Source organism: Lithobates pipiens, unplaced genomic scaffold (genome assembly GCF_037356315.1).
Source record: "Lithobates pipiens isolate NorthernLeopardFrog02 unplaced genomic scaffold, aLitPip1_a1.2 Scaffold_19, whole genome shotgun sequence".
NCBI lineage: Eukaryota > Metazoa > Chordata > Amphibia > Anura > Ranidae > Lithobates > Lithobates pipiens.
In genome coordinates, this window is record NW_027507764.1 from 419630240 (window position 1) to 419648484 (window position 18245).

At 45.1% G+C, this 18245-nt stretch overlaps 1 long non-coding RNA gene across 1 annotated transcript; it reads left to right on the forward strand.

Moving 5' to 3' along the window:
• The first annotated feature begins 13135 nt into the window (after positions 1 to 13135).
• Positions 13136 to 17773, forward strand: LOC143998330 (uncharacterized). The gene is made up of 2 exons (XR_013277855.1): positions 13136 to 13266; positions 17473 to 17773. It is a non-coding gene; the product is annotated as an uncharacterized LOC143998330 (long non-coding RNA).
• Positions 17774 to 18245: the final 472 nt, after the last annotated feature.

The window sequence follows — 18245 nt, forward strand, 5'->3', positions numbered from 1 at the left end:
AGAATCACTTTAAATAGCAGCATTCTGGAAGAGGTTTATCCAAAATGAAAGTATAATTATTTTAATATTATACTTTTTATTCTATTCTTTATTTAGGTATAGCATGCAGAAATACAGAAACCATCACAAGGGTGTGCATGAAAATAAATAATCCCAAATCCTAACCTATAGTACATACACCACAGTGTAGGGAAAGATGATCAAATATCTGAAGGGAAGAACACTGAGCTTCAAGGGACTAGGAAGTCTCTGTACCCCGCATGACGTTTTCATGGCAACTGCCTTTTTTCTAATTAGGAGTAAAGAAAAAGCCGAACTGACCTGTAGGTCTTAGCAACCAGAGAAAATCAGTAGGGGAGCAGCAAAAGAAAGAGGATGGGTGAGAAGATAGAGAGGGGGAGAAAGATTTAAAAAAAAGGGGGGGCAGATTTGATACCACCGACCAGTCGCGCCATTTCTGTCCTGGTAGTCTCCAGAGTAGTCACACCTCAGGCGAGCTAAACCACCAGCTCCACAAATTCCTCAGAGTAGACAAATTCATGCCAGTAAAACCATTTTTTTTTTAAATTTCTCACGTAGGCCTTTCTCCGTGGCCACCAAGTCCTCCATAGCGTTAATTTCCACTACTTTCTTCAACCAGGCGGCGACTGAGACTGCTTCCAGTATAGGGGGATGCAGCTTTTTGCAGCTGAGAGGCAAAATTGATCTCCTATTGATCTTACTAGAAATCCTGAGATGATGCAGAAGGAAGAATTCGGGGGTCCAAGGTAACTCCCGATCAGTGAACTTTTGAACTCTGTCCAAAAGGACTGAAGGATGCGGCAAGACCAGAAGATGTGAAGAAGCGATCCAGGTGCCTCTCCACATTACCAGTTTACTATTAACTTAATGATATTACCCTAATAAAAATACAAACATCCATTTTTATGCGTCTTGCCTTGCATTTATATGCATTATGTGTACTGCAATGTAAATGAGGCACATAGAAAGCCATTGTTATCTTTGGGCCCATGCAGTGACCTGCGTTTATCCAGTGTAGAAAAATGCAGGTCACTGGAAATTGTGTAAATGAGCTCTTATGGGTGCCTTTACATTGGACCTTCACTCTTTTTTTTTTACTTTCACCAGCAGTTGTACGCTCGCAGGATCCTGGAAGTCAGCAAACCAGAAATGCCCATTTTCTGTTCACAGACAGCCTTCAATGTTAGCACAGGAGAGAACATGACGATCTGAGATATTCACACCTGCTTCCCTCTGCTGATTCTGGACTGTAAATAAGGACACCCAAAGGCTTGGTCTCTTGATACAGAAAACAGGGAATGAAAACTGTCATTCAATGTAGTTGTGACTAGTAACCACTAGAGTGTGCTAAATGACTGATCTACATTGTACCTCTATCACAAACATACAGTATCTGAGTGCAGTAGTCCCTATAGTCCATCCAGTTAGGACACTGTTTTCTTGAAAATGCCCCTGTAGCTCATTCAAGTCAAACAATCTATACTCCCTGGGCTATCTGCCACTGGAGGCTGGTGATAGAGCAAATATACATAATGGGGGGCAACCCTGAGCCCTCCATTATTCTTTCTACACTGACTGTGAATGTTACCAGTAACGTTTGTCAGACATTTTGGGAAGTACTAATATAAAAAGGTGCTATTTTGGTACAATGTGATTTGATTAACAGCAAAATGATTTAGGAACTCAATCTGATGTAGCGCCGGCTCCTGACGAGAACAGGCTATATGTTTTTGAAAATAAATATTCCTAAAACCACAGTTGGGTTTTAGGGCTAATTTTGCTAAATTATGGTTTCAGTACCAGTCTAGCTGGATTGCACTGAGTTCTCCTTGGCTGCAGGTGTCTCTGTCACCGCCAGCAAGCAGCAGAACGCAGCCTAGTTGGGTGTATTGAGTGCCATCCTTGTCTCTGAACCAGCCCTGTGGGAGTGTTTCCTGCTGTGCATTCTGGGAGGTGGTATTTAAGGTACTGCGATCACGTGCTTCTGGGTTCCGGTCCAGAAGAGATTTTCTGTCTGTTTGGTCCTGGTCCTCCTGATCAGCCCCCATGGCCCTCCTGGTATGGGGTGCGGATCCATACAATTCCGAGCCTCGGGGCTTGATAGCCCGAGGCGAAGCAACTGCAGGGACAGGCCTGAATGGATATGAGGCCATAATGATTCAAAGGTGGGCCTTCTCATCTGGGGAGAGGCCCAGCAACTGGAGAAGCATCCAGGGGAGGACTCTACAGGAGAAGGCCACCATGCGCAAGGCTGGTTTCTCAGAAGGAGCCTGGAGGCTCAGTTGAAGGACACTTTGTGGATCTATATTCATAGGGTATCGCCGGACCAGCTGAGAGATACTGGTACCGTATCATAGTTCTCTAAATTTGTCTATGTCCCTCAGTTACACCCAAGTCTGTGGCAGAGACTTTTGCTTTTCAAGTGTTGTACATCCAAGTCTGTGGCAGAGACTTTTCCTTTGCTTAAAGCGGGATTCCACCCTAAAGTGGAACCTCCACTGATCGGATCCCTCCCCCCCTCCGGTGTCACAATTGACACCTTTCAGGGGGGAGGGGGTGGAGATACCTGTCAAAGACAGGTATTTACACCCACTTCCGGGCATAGACTCCCGTGGGAGTCTACGCCATTTCCTGCCCTGCCGCGCTGTCTGCTGGGACACACACGGGTCCCAGTGACAGCGCAGAGATTTCCTATTGCGCTGCACGACTCGCGCATGCGCACTAGGGAACCGGGAAGTGAAGCCGATTCGCTTCACTTCCTGATTCCCTCACCTAGAATGGTGGCGGCAGCAGCCGAGAGCCGAACGATCGATCGGCCTCGGCTGCCGGCATCGCTGGACCCCGGGACAGGTGAGTGTCCATTTATTAAAAGTCAGCAGCTGTAGTATTTATAGCTGCTGGCTTTTAATATTTTTTTTTTTGGTGGAATCCCTCTTTAACACCCTGCCGGCTGCTAGGCCTAGTGAGAGGAGGTCTATCCGGAGGTTGGGAGAATCCAGCTGTGAAACGTTTATTCTATGGATTTTGCAGTTCCAAAAGTACCTGAACTTCCTTTCTAACTCTCTGCCTTTATTAAGAAACTGTGTTATCTTCTTTTTTTTTTTTTTAAATCAACCAGGTTTATTTCAATTCACAATGCATACATGTTACAGATTACAGTTACAAAAATGCTACAGATCATACAGCTCCTCAGATAACAATTGTATAACTCAAATCGTCAATGTCACATCACGTTTTATGCATGAAATAACTAAAGCCAAAAGGTACCTTGTGTCAGTGGTTTGGGCTACTTCACTACCCAGAGGCCGGAGGATCTACTTGTCATTTACATTACTATGTATTGTGCATAGACCGGCTATGAACAAGTGCTAGACTCCTGCAGCCACCTGTCCCAAATTTTGTAGTATTTCTCAGGACAACCCCTATTGGTGTATATAAATTTTTTGTAGGGGAGGGTGTTGTTTATTTCTGCTTTCCATTCTGCAATGCTCGGGGGACAAGTCCTCATCCATTTCCGAGCTATTGTCTTTCGCGCTGTGAATAACGTCTCGTGCAGAAATGTCTTCATGTACCTGTCGGTCGAGTCTGGCAAGAGTCCTAAAAGGCACATTTTTGGGTCCAGCGTGGCTGGAGAGCCCATTTCGTCATGGAGGAATCTTACAATCTGTGTCCATAGTCCCTGTACTTTGGGGCATGACCACAGTAAGTGAATGAATGTTCCTGTCTCCCTTCCGCACATTTGGCACAAGGAGGACTGGGAGCCTCTGTACCTGGCAACCCTGAGGGGGGTAAGGTACGCTTGATGGAGTATGTAAATTTGAGTCAGCCTGTCCGACAGTTTTGGGGAAACTGTCTTACAGCATTCCAGAGCTTCCTCCCATTCCCCGTCCTCGATAGGTCCCACCGCCCTTTCCCAGCGAGGTTTAAGTCCATAAGCTATTTTAGTTGCTACTGGGGTGGAAAGCAGATTGTAGAAGGCTGAAATTAGTTTTTGAGGATCAGTGTTTTTGATGATTGCCATAGCGACATTTGAAGTGGGCTTAGGGGGGGACAACGGGAATTGAGTGCGGATTGCATGTTTGACTTGCAGATATCTAAAAAACATATGATTGGGAAGATTGTACTCCACTTGGAGTGTGTGGAAGGTTTTTAGAGTCCCATTGGTAAGTAAATGTTGGAGATAGAAGATTCCATAGGTGGACCAGCAATCTACATCAGGAATTTGCAAGAATTCAGGTAGGACCTTGTTGTGCCATAACGGGGTGAAGTCGTTATATTGGGGAATCTCTAGTTTAGCGGAGGCGATGTCCCATATGCGTCTATATTGACGCAGCAGGGCCAGTTCACCAGTCCTCAAATCAGTATTTCCGGTGTTTATTGTTATCGCATAAATAGGGTCTTTAGTGCATCTGGCCCACTTGGGGCACATCAGCTGGAGGAACCGCTCCCTGTCTGTCTTGTCAATGTGGTATAGTTGTGATAATTGGGACGAAATATAGTATAGGTTGAAATCTGGTAGTGCCATACCTCCCAGGTCAGGTGGGTTTTTTAGCGTCTGCCATGCCAGTTTGTGTCTGTTAGGACCCCATATGAAAGATTTGAGGAGAGCTTCTAGAGTCTTGAAGTATTTCAAAGGTAAGTATGTCGGGGAGTGCCACATCACATATAATACTTTGGGAAGTAGAACCATTTTAATTAAGTTTATTCTGCCCCACACCCCCAGTGGCAAACGAGCCCAGGTCCTCAGCTTAGTTTTTACATAGGACGTGAGGGGTTCAATATTGAGACGTACAAAGTCTGTCGACATTCTGGATACATGGATCCCAAGATATTTGATGGTACTAACTCTCTGAAGTGGCAGACTGGCCTGTGACTCGGTTGGTGGGAAACTGTCTATTGGTAATATTTGCGATTTCTCCCAGTTAATTTTTAAACCAGAGAAGGTCCCAAATTGTTTGATTGTATGCAGTGCCACCCGCAAGGAGGAACCCGGATCTGCTAGGTATAAAAGGGTGTCATCCGCGTACATACTAATTTTTTCAATCAGATTACCTGAGCATAGTCCCTTGATTTCTGGATTATTCCGGATGGATATGGCTAGCGGCTCAGCAGCCAGGGCGTATAACAACGGCGAGAGAGGGCAGCCCTGCCTTGTGCCCCTGGTGAGGTCAACTGTGTTATCTTCTAAATAAATAACCCAAAAGAGGATCCAGTGTCAGTTTCTGCATTTCTTTGGGTCATCTACCAACGGAATCCCTAGACGGAGGTGAGGTCAAGAAGGTAACGGTAAGCCCAAATCAAACCAGCAGCTCCTCCGGGGGTCAGTGCAACACTGACATATTCAGTATCTCATAAAAGTGAGTACACCCCTCACATTTTTGTAAATATTTTATTATACCTTTTATGTGACAACACTGAAGAAATTACACTTTGCTACAATGTAAAGTAGTGAGTGTACAGCTTGTATAACATTGTAAATTTGCTGTCCCCTCAAAATAACTCAACACACAGCCATTAATGTCTAAACTGCTGGCAACAAATCGGAGGGCACATATCGATAGAACACTGGCAGCACTCATGCAAGCCCCAGAGCATGACACTCTCATCCAGGGCAGCCATCAGAAATTTTGAACCCCCTTACACAGCTTCAGGCCACAGTGTAAATTTGCTGTCCCCTCAAAATAACTCAACACCCAGCTATTAATGTCTAAACTGCTGGCAACAAGAGTGAGTACACCCCTAAGTGAAAATGTCCAAATTGGGTCCAATGTGTCAATATTTTGTGTGGCCACCATTATTTTCCAGCACTGCCTCTTGGGCATGGAGTTCACCAGAGCTTCACAGGTTGCCACTGGAGACTCCTCCATGACAACAAATGGAGTTGGTGGATGTTAGAGACCTTCCCCTCCTCCACCTTCCTTTTGAGGATGCCCCACAGATGCTCAATAGGGTTTAGGTCTGGAGACATGCTTGGCTAGTCCTTCACTTTTACCCTCAGCTTTTTTAGCAAGGCAGTGGTCACCTGGGAGGTGTGTTTGGGGTTGTTATCATGTTGGAATACTGCCCTGCGACCCAGTCTCCGAAGGGAGGGGTCATGCTCTGCTTCAGTATGTCACAGTACATGTTTGCATTCATGGCTCCCTCAAGAAAAACTGTAGCTCCCCAGTTACGGCATTCTATTGATATGTTCCCTCCATCGAAAAGTGCCCGCGCATGCGCAAGACAGAGCCGCACTCCAGCTGATTTCCCGATCAGCTGCATGTGCACATCACAGGAGGCATTATTCGACGGGAGAGGTAATTTCACAGACACAATTGAAAGCCATTTACAGAGCGGAAGGGGACATGGAAGTTGTTACATTATGCGTATGGAGAGGGATGGATGTTGGCATTTTCCCGTCAGGAGAGAGAATGTCACAGACACTATTAAAAACTATTCGGAGGGTAAGGGCACATATCGATAGAACACCGGCAGCACTCATGCAGCCCCAGACCATGACACTCCCATCCAGGGAAACCATCAGAAATTTTGGGGCCCCTTACACAGCTTCAGGCCTTGGCTTCCCCAGGGCCTGACCAAAAACATTCCCCAGGACCCTCCCACTGAGTCCTTCGGTGCACTAATTTTTATTTTAACACTCTCTATAATATATCCCCACCTCCGCCCAGCACCATCCATCCCTCTCCATAACATATTCCCACCTCTGCCCAGCTTCATCCATCCCTCTCCATAATATATCCCCACCTCCGCTCAGCACCATCCATTCCTCTCCATAATATATCCCCACCTCCGCCCAGCAGCATCCATCCCTCTCCATAATATATTGCCACCTCCGCCCAGTACCATCAATTCCTCTCCATAATATATCCTTACCTCCGCCCAGCACCATCCATCCCCCTCTATAATATATCCCCACCTCTGACCAGCATCATCCAGCTCTCTCCATAATATATCCCCACCTCCGCCCAGGATCATCCAGCCCTCTCCACAATATATCCCCATCCACGCCCAGCATCATCCATCCCTCTCCACAATATATCCTCATCCACGCCCGGCATCATCCATGCCTCTCCACAATATATCCCCATCCACGCCTAGCATCATCCAACCCTCTCCAGGATTCTGGGATATGTTACGGAGAGGGATGGATGATGCTGGGTGGAGGTGGGGATATATGGGGAGAGGGATAGATGGTACTGCGCGGAGGTGGGGATATATTGAGGAAAGGGATGGATGTTGCTGGGCGTGGATGGGGGATACATTGTGGAGACCCTCTGCTTTTTTAGCAAGGAAGTGGTTGTCTGGGAAGTGTGGTTGGGGTTGTTATCATGTTGGAATACTTCCCTATGACCCAGTCTCTGAAGGGAGGGGATCATGCTCTGCTTCAGTATGTCACAGTACATGTTGGCATTCATGGCTCCCTCAATAAACTGTAGCTCCCCAGTGCCAGTGTTCTATCGATATGTGCCCTCCATCGAAAAGTGCCCGCACATGTGCAGGACATACATTTCCCAATCAGCTGGCGTGACGTGACCATGGCTCATGAGCACATCACAGGAGACATTTTTCGATGGGAGAGGGAATTTCACGGACACAATTGAAAGATATTTACAGAGCGGAGGGGGACGCGGAAGTTGTTACATTACGCGTATGGAGAGGGATGGATGGTGCTACGCGGAGGTGGGATATATTATGGAGAGGGATGGATGGTGTCGGGGCAAAGGTGGGGCTATATTATGGAGAGGGTCGGATGCCTGATGCTGGGTGGAGGTGGGGATAGTGTTAAAAAAAAATGAGTGCACCAAAAGACTCAGTGGGAGGGACCTGGGGAATGTTTGTGGTCAGGCCCTGAGGGGACAAGGCCTGAAGCTGTGTAAGGGGGCCCAAAATTTCTGATGGCTGCCCTGGATGAGGGTGTCATGGTCTGGGGCTTGCATGAGTGCTGCCGGTGTTCTATCGATATGTGCCCTCCGATTTGTTGCCAGCAGTCTAGACATTAATGGCTGTGTGTTGAGTTATTTTGAGGGGACAGAAAATTTACAATGTTATACCAGCTGTACACTCACTACTTTACATTGTAGCAAAGTGACATTTCTTCAGTGTTGTCACATTAAAAGATATAATAAAATATTTACAAAAATGTGAGGGGTGTACTCACTTTTGTGAGATACTGTATATACGTATACATGTTATATGTTTGATGAAGAATGGGACCAGCCACCCCAGTGAAGAGCTGCTCCAGTTGGCCCAGGCTACTGCAGAAGTAAAAGATCTGGTTTAGAAAGTGGTAAATCCAAAGGGTCACCTTATTTCTCCCAGGAGGTTTACCTTATTTCTCCCAGGAGGTTTACTTTAAACCAGTGGTAGGTCAATGCAAGTCCTTTCGGTTTTTTTTCTGAATGCACCAGCAGGTGAATGTCCTCTTTCGCAACTCAAAGAGTATTGTATCAGGCTGCATCAAATTCAATTTTTGGGAAAAGCTAAATACTCTGTTGAAAAACATACAGGTAAACTTGTACTAGGCATATAGGAGTCAATTTACTAAAGTAAATTAGTTGTTCACTCTAGGAATAAAGAAACATAAAAAAGTAATGGCAGAAAGAACAACAAGTGGTCCATTCAGTCTGGCCGTTTCTTAATTTTTTTGTGTGTGTGTGTGCTTTTTGTTTTTTGCAACGTACATTTTTACCACATTCAAGCTAATGGAAAAAATCTCTTGTAAAGTGAAAATTCTCCAGCAAAGCAAACAGCCTATTTGCCTAATCAACCTCCTGACTTGTAATTCTCTCTAGCCAGTGGGATTCACACAAAATGCGTTGATTTAGCTTTGCAAGCTTCTATGTCATTCATCCACTTCTGTACACACTGGACAATGTATTTGCATCATAACCTTTGTCCAATAATCAAGGAACTTAAATAATGAGAGTAATACACCATATTGTGGCAACTCTGTGGCATATATTTTATATATCACTATGAAATAATTAAAACAAAATTAAGCGACTATCAAGAATCATTTGGCAAATTCAGGAAAAGCCCTGATTCTGGAATACCAAGTATTCTGCTTTATGAAGACTAAGCGTCTGCCTGAATCTTAGTTAGCTTAGTGTGACCTTGGGAAGGAGCTATATCTCTTACATCCTCAACATTCTAAGCAAAGCAGCCTTGCCTATAAATACTCATTCTAAGCAAAGCAGCCTTGCCTATAAATACTAAGCATTGTAGTGTGAAACACTAAGAAGAAATGCTTTGTTATAAATATAAGACTCTACCAGTGAACGATTTATAAGAGTGGACAGAAAGAACTGTGGCCCTGCCTATAAGTAAAGTGGACAAATAAAATGCAGTCTTTCCAATGTGGAATCTTTAGAGTTAAAAAAGTAACATGGCAACAAAGAAATCCCTTTGTGTTGTCAGATTATATTGAGTTCTTTCTTTGCATCCGCTTTAATGGTGGTAATTGCCCTTGACCCAACTTTATGCCCTTGTTTCTCACTAGCGACCTTGGGTCAGTAAACAATTAGTAAGATGCTTTATCCATAAACATCCCTCTTTGTATCACCGTTCTCCAGTGCGGTTAACATCACTGGTCCTTTCTGGCAATATGGTTTTCTTTTGTTTTTCTTTTTAGCATTCAGAAGATAAAGAAAGAATACAGCAAACAATGTGCACGTATTGTTTTGGCCCCCTAGAATAACGAGCAAGTTGGGTTGAGGAGGGCAAAAATTAGTACAACAGGTTTGCTATCACAAAAATTTTGAATGACATTCTGTTCAATTTCATAAGCATTCGATGCTTACACAGTGAATATAAATATCATTAGGGTCATCCAACAACATTGTTGGAACCTGGGGATTAATCTGGAGAGAGAACCAAGCTGGACAGAACTGAGACAGATACAGTATGTCCCTGTGCCAAGATACTGAGTGCGGGTATCAGGCAACAGCAGGGGTATCCAGGTATGTGTGTTGCATTTAAAAAGGAGCTCCGTCGTTTTTGTGTTTATTAAAAGTCAACAACTGCAAAAACTGTAGCTGCTGACTTTTAATAAACACACATTCACCTGTCCCCTTTTACACAGCGTGGTCACATACAGAGGCCCAACATGCAGGGAGCACCATCAGGCGTTCTGGAGCACCCAGGCCAATCCTGACATTTCTCTCCTACATGTAAATATCATCATTTATTTGCTAGAAAATCACAGAGAACCCCAAAACATTATATATTTTTTTTTAGCAAAGACCCTAGAGAATACAATGGTGGTCGTTGTAACTTTTTATCTCGCACGGTATTTGCATAGCAATTTTTCAAATGCGTTTTTAAAAAAAAAAACTGTTTTGTGCTAAAAAAAAATAAAAAACAGTAAAGTTAGCCCAATTTTTGCATAATGTGAAAGATGAAGTTATGCTGAGTAAATAGATACCTAACATGTCACTCTTCAAAATTGCACATGCCCGTGGAATGGCGCCAAACGTTGCTACTTAAAAATCCCCATAGGCGACGCTTCAATTTTTTTTTACTGGTTACATGTTTTGAGTTACAGAGGAGGTCTAGGGCTAGAATTATTGCTCTCGCTCTAATGTTCGCAGCGATACCTCACATGTGTGGTTTGAACACCGTTTTCATATGTGGGCGGGACTTACGTATGCGTTCGCTTCTGCATGCAAGCACATGGAGACAGGGGCGCTTGAAAAAAAAAATGTTATTGTTCATTTTACTTTATTTATTTTAGTTTGACATTTTTTTCTCCAAAAATATTTTTTTTTATCACTTTTATTCCTATTACTGGTATTGCAGAGTATTGGCAGATATTGCAGAGTATTGGCTGGTATTGCAGAGTATTGGCTGGTATTGCAGAGTATTGGCTGGTATTGCAGAGTATTGGCAGGATATTGGCAGAGTATTGGCAGGGTATAGGCAGAGTATTGGCAGGGTATAGGCAGAGTATTGGCTGGTATTGCAGAGTATTGGGTATTGCAGAGTATTGGCAGTGTATTGCAGAGTATTGGGTATTGCGGAGTATTGGCAGGGTATTGCAGAGTATTGCCAGGGAATTGAGGGGTTAAATTTCGGTGAGCAGCGATGTGTGCACTGCAGATTCAGCCCACAGCGCTGCTGACACCGATCTCTTCCCCGTCCGCTGTACCGATCGGTACAGAGAGGGAGGAACCGGCGTCATAACATGATGCCGGTTTGTTTACAAGTGATCGCTCTGTCATTTGATGGAGCGATCACGTGGTAAAAGGCCGCGATGAGCCGAGAGGACCCGGCGGTCATGGATGCTCTCGAGTGCGCGTCCCAGGGGGCGCACGAGAGCGGAATTCTGAGAAGACATCATATGACGGAATCTCAGAGTTAAGAAACCGCCCTGTAGCCGTCATTTGGCTATAGGGCGGTTGTTAAATGTTTAAAGTAGGATTATTAATGAAGCATAAACCCATCCGACATCACTAAACAGTATACAAGGCAAAAGTTTGATGAAAGCGTAAGGTGATGGGGTGGTTGTCATCCCCCATGTTTCCCCCCTCATTGGATGCCAAGCGAGGGTCACATGAGAGGTCTACCCCAGGTGGGTTCTTCTGGGCTACACTAGCCACCTTGTACACTGTTATTTCAACTTGAAGGCAGATGAAGTGTAACGCTTCCCCAGCTAGGAAGGCTAGTGTTAATTATGTTCCTGTTTTTTTCTTGGTGGGTTTTCTTGGGTCTGACCCTCTGGTCCTGTGTGCTATAAAAAGGGACAGGGGCCCGGACCCAGAGAGAAAATGCCATAAATCTATCCCCTATTTTGTAGATGCTATAACTTTTGCACAAACCAATCAATAATCACTAATTGGAAAATTGGACATTTATTATAGCAAAAAGTAAAAAATATTGTGTTTTTTAAAAAAATTGTCACTCTTTTTTTGTTTATAGCGCAAAAAATAAAAACCACAGAGGTGATCAAATACCACCAAATAAAGCTCTATTTGTGGGAAAAAAGGACGTCAATTTTGTTTGGGTGCAACGTCGCATGACCGCGCAATTGTCAGTTAAAGCGACGCAGTGCCAAATCGCAAAAAGTGCTCTGGTAAGGAAGGGGGTAAAATCCTCCAGGGCTGAAGTGGTTAAACAGGATGTACAGACAGGACCAGTGCTGTCTGATCTGCACCTTCCTGTGACCCATGCTCCTTGTTAATCTGCTTCTGTGATCAACTTTCTGAACTACCCAGGCCTGCCTTTGGACTCTCCTTGTTTTCTGTCTGCACCTGACCCCGGCTCATCTCTGACCTTGATTATACCTGCTCCTTTAGGTACCACGCTGCTGTTACTGACCGGGCCTGTGACCCGACCTTCTTGTCTACTTCACCTGCTCAAGCATCTCCTGTCTCGTGAAGATCCTGTCTGCCTGCACTGCTTGTGATCCATATCCCTCTGGGCTGATCCACTGCCTGTCAGCCCCTGCATCTGGGTGTGTGTGTCCCTGGATATCGGGTGGTCCAGTTTCCAGCCTGTCTGCTGTTCTGATCCTTCTCCTTGCTGGTCCTCATCTCTGCAGCATCAGGAACCTTGGAGAGGCAACTCTGACAGCCCGTTCACACCTGAACGTTTTGTAGCCCTACGCCTGAAGCTACAAAACGCTGGAGGGGAGAAAATCCATTATTCTCAATGGAGATGGTTCACATCTCCACTCCATGTCGCCTGAAGCCCTACGCCTGAAGCTCAAACAAGTTCCGGACCCTTTTTTGTCGCGCGAATTGGGCTGATTTGGGCGTTTTCATTCCCATAGAAACTAATGGAAACGCTCGATTCGAGCGTTTAGCGCGACAACGAGCGTTTCTACGGGCGTTTTGACGCTGTATCTGCTCAAGAAAAAATAAGCAGATGAAAAATATTTTTCCTATTGGCTGAAAAAAAAAAACGCCGAAGTTAAAAAACGCTCGTTGTCGCGCGTTGTAGTGTGATAAAACGCTCGTTGTCGCGCGTTGTAGTGTAACAAAACGCTCGTTGTCGCACGTTGTAGTATGACAAAACGCTCGTTGTCGCGCATTGTAGTGTGACAAAACGCTCGTTGACGCGCGACAAAACGCCGGTAAAAACGTTCAAACACGCTACGCTCAGGTGTGAATGCAGCCTGATAGCTTACCCGCCAGGCACTCATACTATTCTGCACTCCCGAGCCACCTGTGTGCTCTATCAGTGGCCGCAAGTCAGATATATACGTAAGGGAGGCCTTCCTCTGCATGGATCGGGGTCACCCATCAGGTACGTAGGAACTTGGCGCAGCATCATCAATGCCTATCAGTGCAGCCTCATCAGTGCAGTCTCATCAATGCAGTCCCATCAATGCAGTCCCATCAGTGCAACCTCATCAGTGCAGCCTCATCAGTGCAGCCTCATCAGTGCAGCCTCATCAGTGTAGTCTCATCAATGCACCCTCATCTATGCAGCCTCATCAGTGCAGTCTCATCAGTGCCCACCAGTGCAGTGTCATTAGTGCAGTCTCATCAGTGCAGCCTCATCAGTGCCAGTTCAGAGTTTCTCTATTATCTTAGTCTACTACCTATAATGAGGAGAAGGACCTACCTGGTCCTGACAAGCCGAGCTCCACTCACCATCCATGGGCTCACCAGTGCTGCTGGCTCTCATTTCAACATCAGCTCCTACCCCATGACCTCCTGATTCCCGATGTCCAGGCAGCATGGCATGGGGTGGCTCTCAATTTGTGGGCAGTGTGGGCTCAAGGGGTCCTGAATATACACCGATGTGCACTGGGCAGGCACCCAGCTGTGGCAGCAATAAAATGTCCCAATGTCTGGGGAGAGGTGGTGGCTGGTGTCCATGAGCGGACTCTGGTTGGGACCAGTAGTGTATTTAGGTTTTGCGCTGCTCTAGGTCTTACTAAACTCATGCACTCCCTAGACTAATTTGAATCTCAGCCCAGTATGCCCCATAAGACTGGCGCTACACTAACAGTGTAGCGCAAGCCGGCAGGGAATCTTTCCGTGCTGCCCCCCTGCAAAGTGCTGCCCTAGGCCTGGGCCTTGTCGACCTAGGCCAGGATACAGCATTGGCCGGGACAAGGACATGCCTGTACATCTGACTAAAAGCCATGAGTGTCCCGGCTAATCCGTGCTGTTGGCAACTATGCTAATGCTGATTCCAATGCGTGCACTTCACTTAACTCCTCTTCTTCCGTACCTGTGTACAGGTTGGAGACCTCTGCAGTGCTGATCTGTTCCCATTGCTATGGGAAACAGACCTGCTCATGGAGAGTGTGCCGACAACAACTCTTCCTGTTAGAAGCTATCCCACCTGCCACATGTAAACGCTTATGGCAGGCTGCTAGAGAAACCTTTGTTACCCTTGGTAACCACTTGCTTGAACTTTACACTGTGTTAACTCTCACACTGACTGACCCGCACTGTAGACTGTGTGCCGATTACTTGCATTACGCCCCTTTAGTAACTTTAGACCAGGCAAAGGAAAAGTTTCAAAGCATTACTGAAGAATTTAACACAACAGTTCAACAAAAAGTGTAGTCTTTTCCTGACATCCCTAGTCCCTAACTTCAGGCCATGGACCATATCTGCAGGGAGGACTGCAAGTTGCAGAAATCTCCCTAAATAGCGGGAACTCAGAAATCAGCATGGTACTGGCGATTCAGACTCCGGCAACAGCAATGAGCAGTTTTCACACATTTCTCTCTCTGGGTCCAGGCCCCTGTCCCTTTTTATAGCACACATGACCAGAGGGTCAGACCCAAGAAAACCCACCAAGAAAAAAACGGGAACATAATTAACACCATAATTAACCCAGCTGGGAAAGCATTACACTTCACCTACCTTCAAGTTTAAATATAGGCAAACAGTGAACCAAGGGGCAGAATAAATAACAAGCAACATAACTATAATACAATATATACAAACAAAGGGGGGACATGGGAAAACAAGGTAAGACAAAAGATGTGACGGACAAACAGGGAGATGTATTTTTAGCAAGGTGACCAGAACTGAGATCAGGAGCAAGGGAAGCAGATATGGGGTATCAGGGCACAGGATGCAGGTACTGGAAATTGAATAGGAAGAGGAATTATGGTTGGAATCAAGATCAAAGTCAAGAGCAGGATTTGGATCAGAGCATCAATAACATAGCACACAGGCAAACCACTGAGGCACTAAAGAACCTAGAGGAAGGGTTATATACAGAAGCTAGAAGAGGGGTTACATATATGATGTGGAAGCATGGTAATCTGCTCCGTTGCAGCACTGTGTATCAAGATCCCAAGCCTACAATGAGATCTTTTCAGTTCCTGGGCTTAGCACTGGAACCACCAAGACCAGAATATCCTAATGAAGTTCTTCTTTAAAGTGATTGTAAAGTCTCTTTTTTTAATTAAAATAACAAACATGTTATACTTGCAGTGCCTTGAAAAAGTATTCATACTCCTTGACATTTTTCACATTTTGTCATATTACAACCAAAAATGTAAATGTATTTAATTGGGATTTTATGTGATAGACCAACATAAAGTGGCACATAATTGTGAAGTGGAAGGAAAATGATAAATGGTTTTCAATTTAAAAAAAAAATATTTGAAAAGTGTGGCGTGCATTTGTACCTTTACTCTGATACCCCTAACTAAAATCTAGTGGAACCAATTGCCTTCAGAAGTTACCTAATTAGTCTCCAGGGTATAATTTAATCTTAGGCCAAGGAACACACCAGACAGGTCAGGGATTAAGTTGTGGAGAAGTGAAAATCTACTAAGACATGGTCTAAATACCTAAACTGACAGGCCGGGCAAGAAGAGCATTAACCAGAGAAGCACCAAAGAGGCCCATGGTAACTCTGGAGAAGCTGCAGAGATCCACAGCTCAGATGGGAGAATCTGACTACAGGACAACTATTAGTCTTGCACTCTACAAATCTGGCCTTTATGGAAGAGTGACAATAAGAAGTGCCATGCTGAAAGGAAAGTCATAAGAAGTCCCCTAGAAGAAAACCTGTTAGGGGCTGCAAAAGACTTGAGACTGGGGTGGAGGTTCACCTTCCAGAAGGACACAACCCTAAACATACAGCCAGAGCTACAATGGAATGGTTTAGATCAAATCACATTCATGTGTTAGAATGGCTCATTCATAGTCCAGACCTAGATCCAATTGAGAATCTGTGGCAAGATTTGAAAATTGCTGTTCACAGATGCTCTCCATCCAATCTGACAGAGCTTGAGCTATTTTGCAAAGAAGAATGGGGGAAAAGGTCACTCTCTAGATGTGCAAAGCTGGTGGAAACATCCCCAAAAAGACTTGCAGAATTTGCAGCTATAATTGCAGCAAAAGGTGGTTCTACAAAATATTGACTCAGGGGGGCTGAATAAATTTTTCACATTTTTTTTGTAAAAAATTTAGAAAGTAATTTATCATTTTCCCTCCACTTCACAATTATGTACCACTTTGTTAGTCTATCACATAAAATCCCAATAAAATACATTTACATTTTTGGTTGTAACATGACAAAATGTGGAAAATTTCAAGGGGTATAAATACTTTTTCAAGGCACTGTACCTGCTCTGTGCAGGGGGTTTTGCACAGGGCAGCCCCGATCCTCCTCTTCTTGGGCCCCTGGCTGCAGCTCCAGCCCCCTCCCTCCTGTCGAGTGCCGCCACAGCAATGGAGACACCCAACCCGAGCTGCAGCTCTATCTGTCCATTTAGATGTTTGTTTGCTTCGGTCCCCTCTCTCTCCTGATTGGCTAACTGAGTTTGAGCGACAGCAGCGAGAGCCAATGGTGCCACTGCTGGGTCTTAGCCAATCAGGAGGGAGAGTTCTGGATGGCCGATTCACTCATGGAGATGGCTGGATAGAGGTGGGTCTCAGGTAAGTATTGTGTGTGTGGGGGGGGGGGGGGCTGCTACACACAGAAGGCATTTTTATCATAATGCATATGCATTAAGATAATAAAAATCTGACTTTACAATCACTTTAAGGTAGGCTCAGACAAAGTGTTAGCTCTCTTTAGCTGTTTATTTTTAGTGTGCACAAAAATATACGTAATTGAAGTGTTTTACGTTTTTTTTAATGATTGTGCTTAGGTTTATATATGTCTGTGAGACTCTCTTGAAGCACAGCAGTCAAAGCATATTTTTAGGTACAAGGAAGTGCTGCCAGATGAAAATGAATAATGATGTCTCAGGGGTGGACCCCTCCCAAACGTGTTTTGCGTCAGAGTGCATGGTTAGGGGGAACAGGAGCATGACACCCAGGACACCAGACTGTAAATTTAAATTGAACCATAGCTTTTAAGCCCCTCCCACTGATAACAGTATGGACACACCCACTGTTTGCCACCCTGTGGTGCATCCACTGCATCACTATAATACCTGCGTGTGTCAGGGCTGGCTTAGCCCTTCCTTCCTTGGGCTGGCTGCTCAGTTGTTGGCTAATTACCAGCTCTCATCTCTCTCCACAGTTACCCAGGTGTTCCTGATCCTGCTTGTCTGACCTGCTTACTTAAAGCTGTCCAGCTCACTTCATCTCTGCCTTCGCCTTGGTCACATCACAAGAAACCATCGCCTGCGTACCTGTTTAAAGACTGGCTTGCTGACATCCCTTCTGGCTCCTTACCCTGCTTGCTGTTCCTCCACTTGGATCCCTGACTTCTGGCCTGGCTGACTACTCGATCCGGTTACTGGACTCTGGCTATGCTTTGACTACGCTTACTCTATTTACCTTTTTATTTTTATTTAATAAACAAGTGTGATTTAATTGTACTTCTGTCTCGGGCTGATTCATGGTTTCTGACAGCGTGGGGGCCAAAGGCGTACTTTGTTCTTTACAATCCCAGCATGCACCAGGCACTGAGGAAGATTGTCCCTTCCTGCTCAACATAATTTAACCACATCCAATGTTTTCTGTGGCATGCTATTCACCGCAGGTCACTATCTCCCTGAAGAGTCCCTCATTCCTACATTCTAAAGTTGAGAGGTATTTGCAACCTGTGGTGACCATCTGCCAGACATTAGCTGTCTAGATAAAGTCTATGGCAAGAGACTCTAGCTCCATCTTAACGGATCCCTCAGTTCACCACCACCTAAAGCTTTTACCTGTGGCCTTATGCTATTGCATGAACAACTTAGTGGATATATGTAAGCAGGACCAACCATGACAGTGTCACGCACTCACTCCACTGTGAAGCATGGAACATGACTGACTACGGCCTGGCACACTGGCCCCTCATAGTCC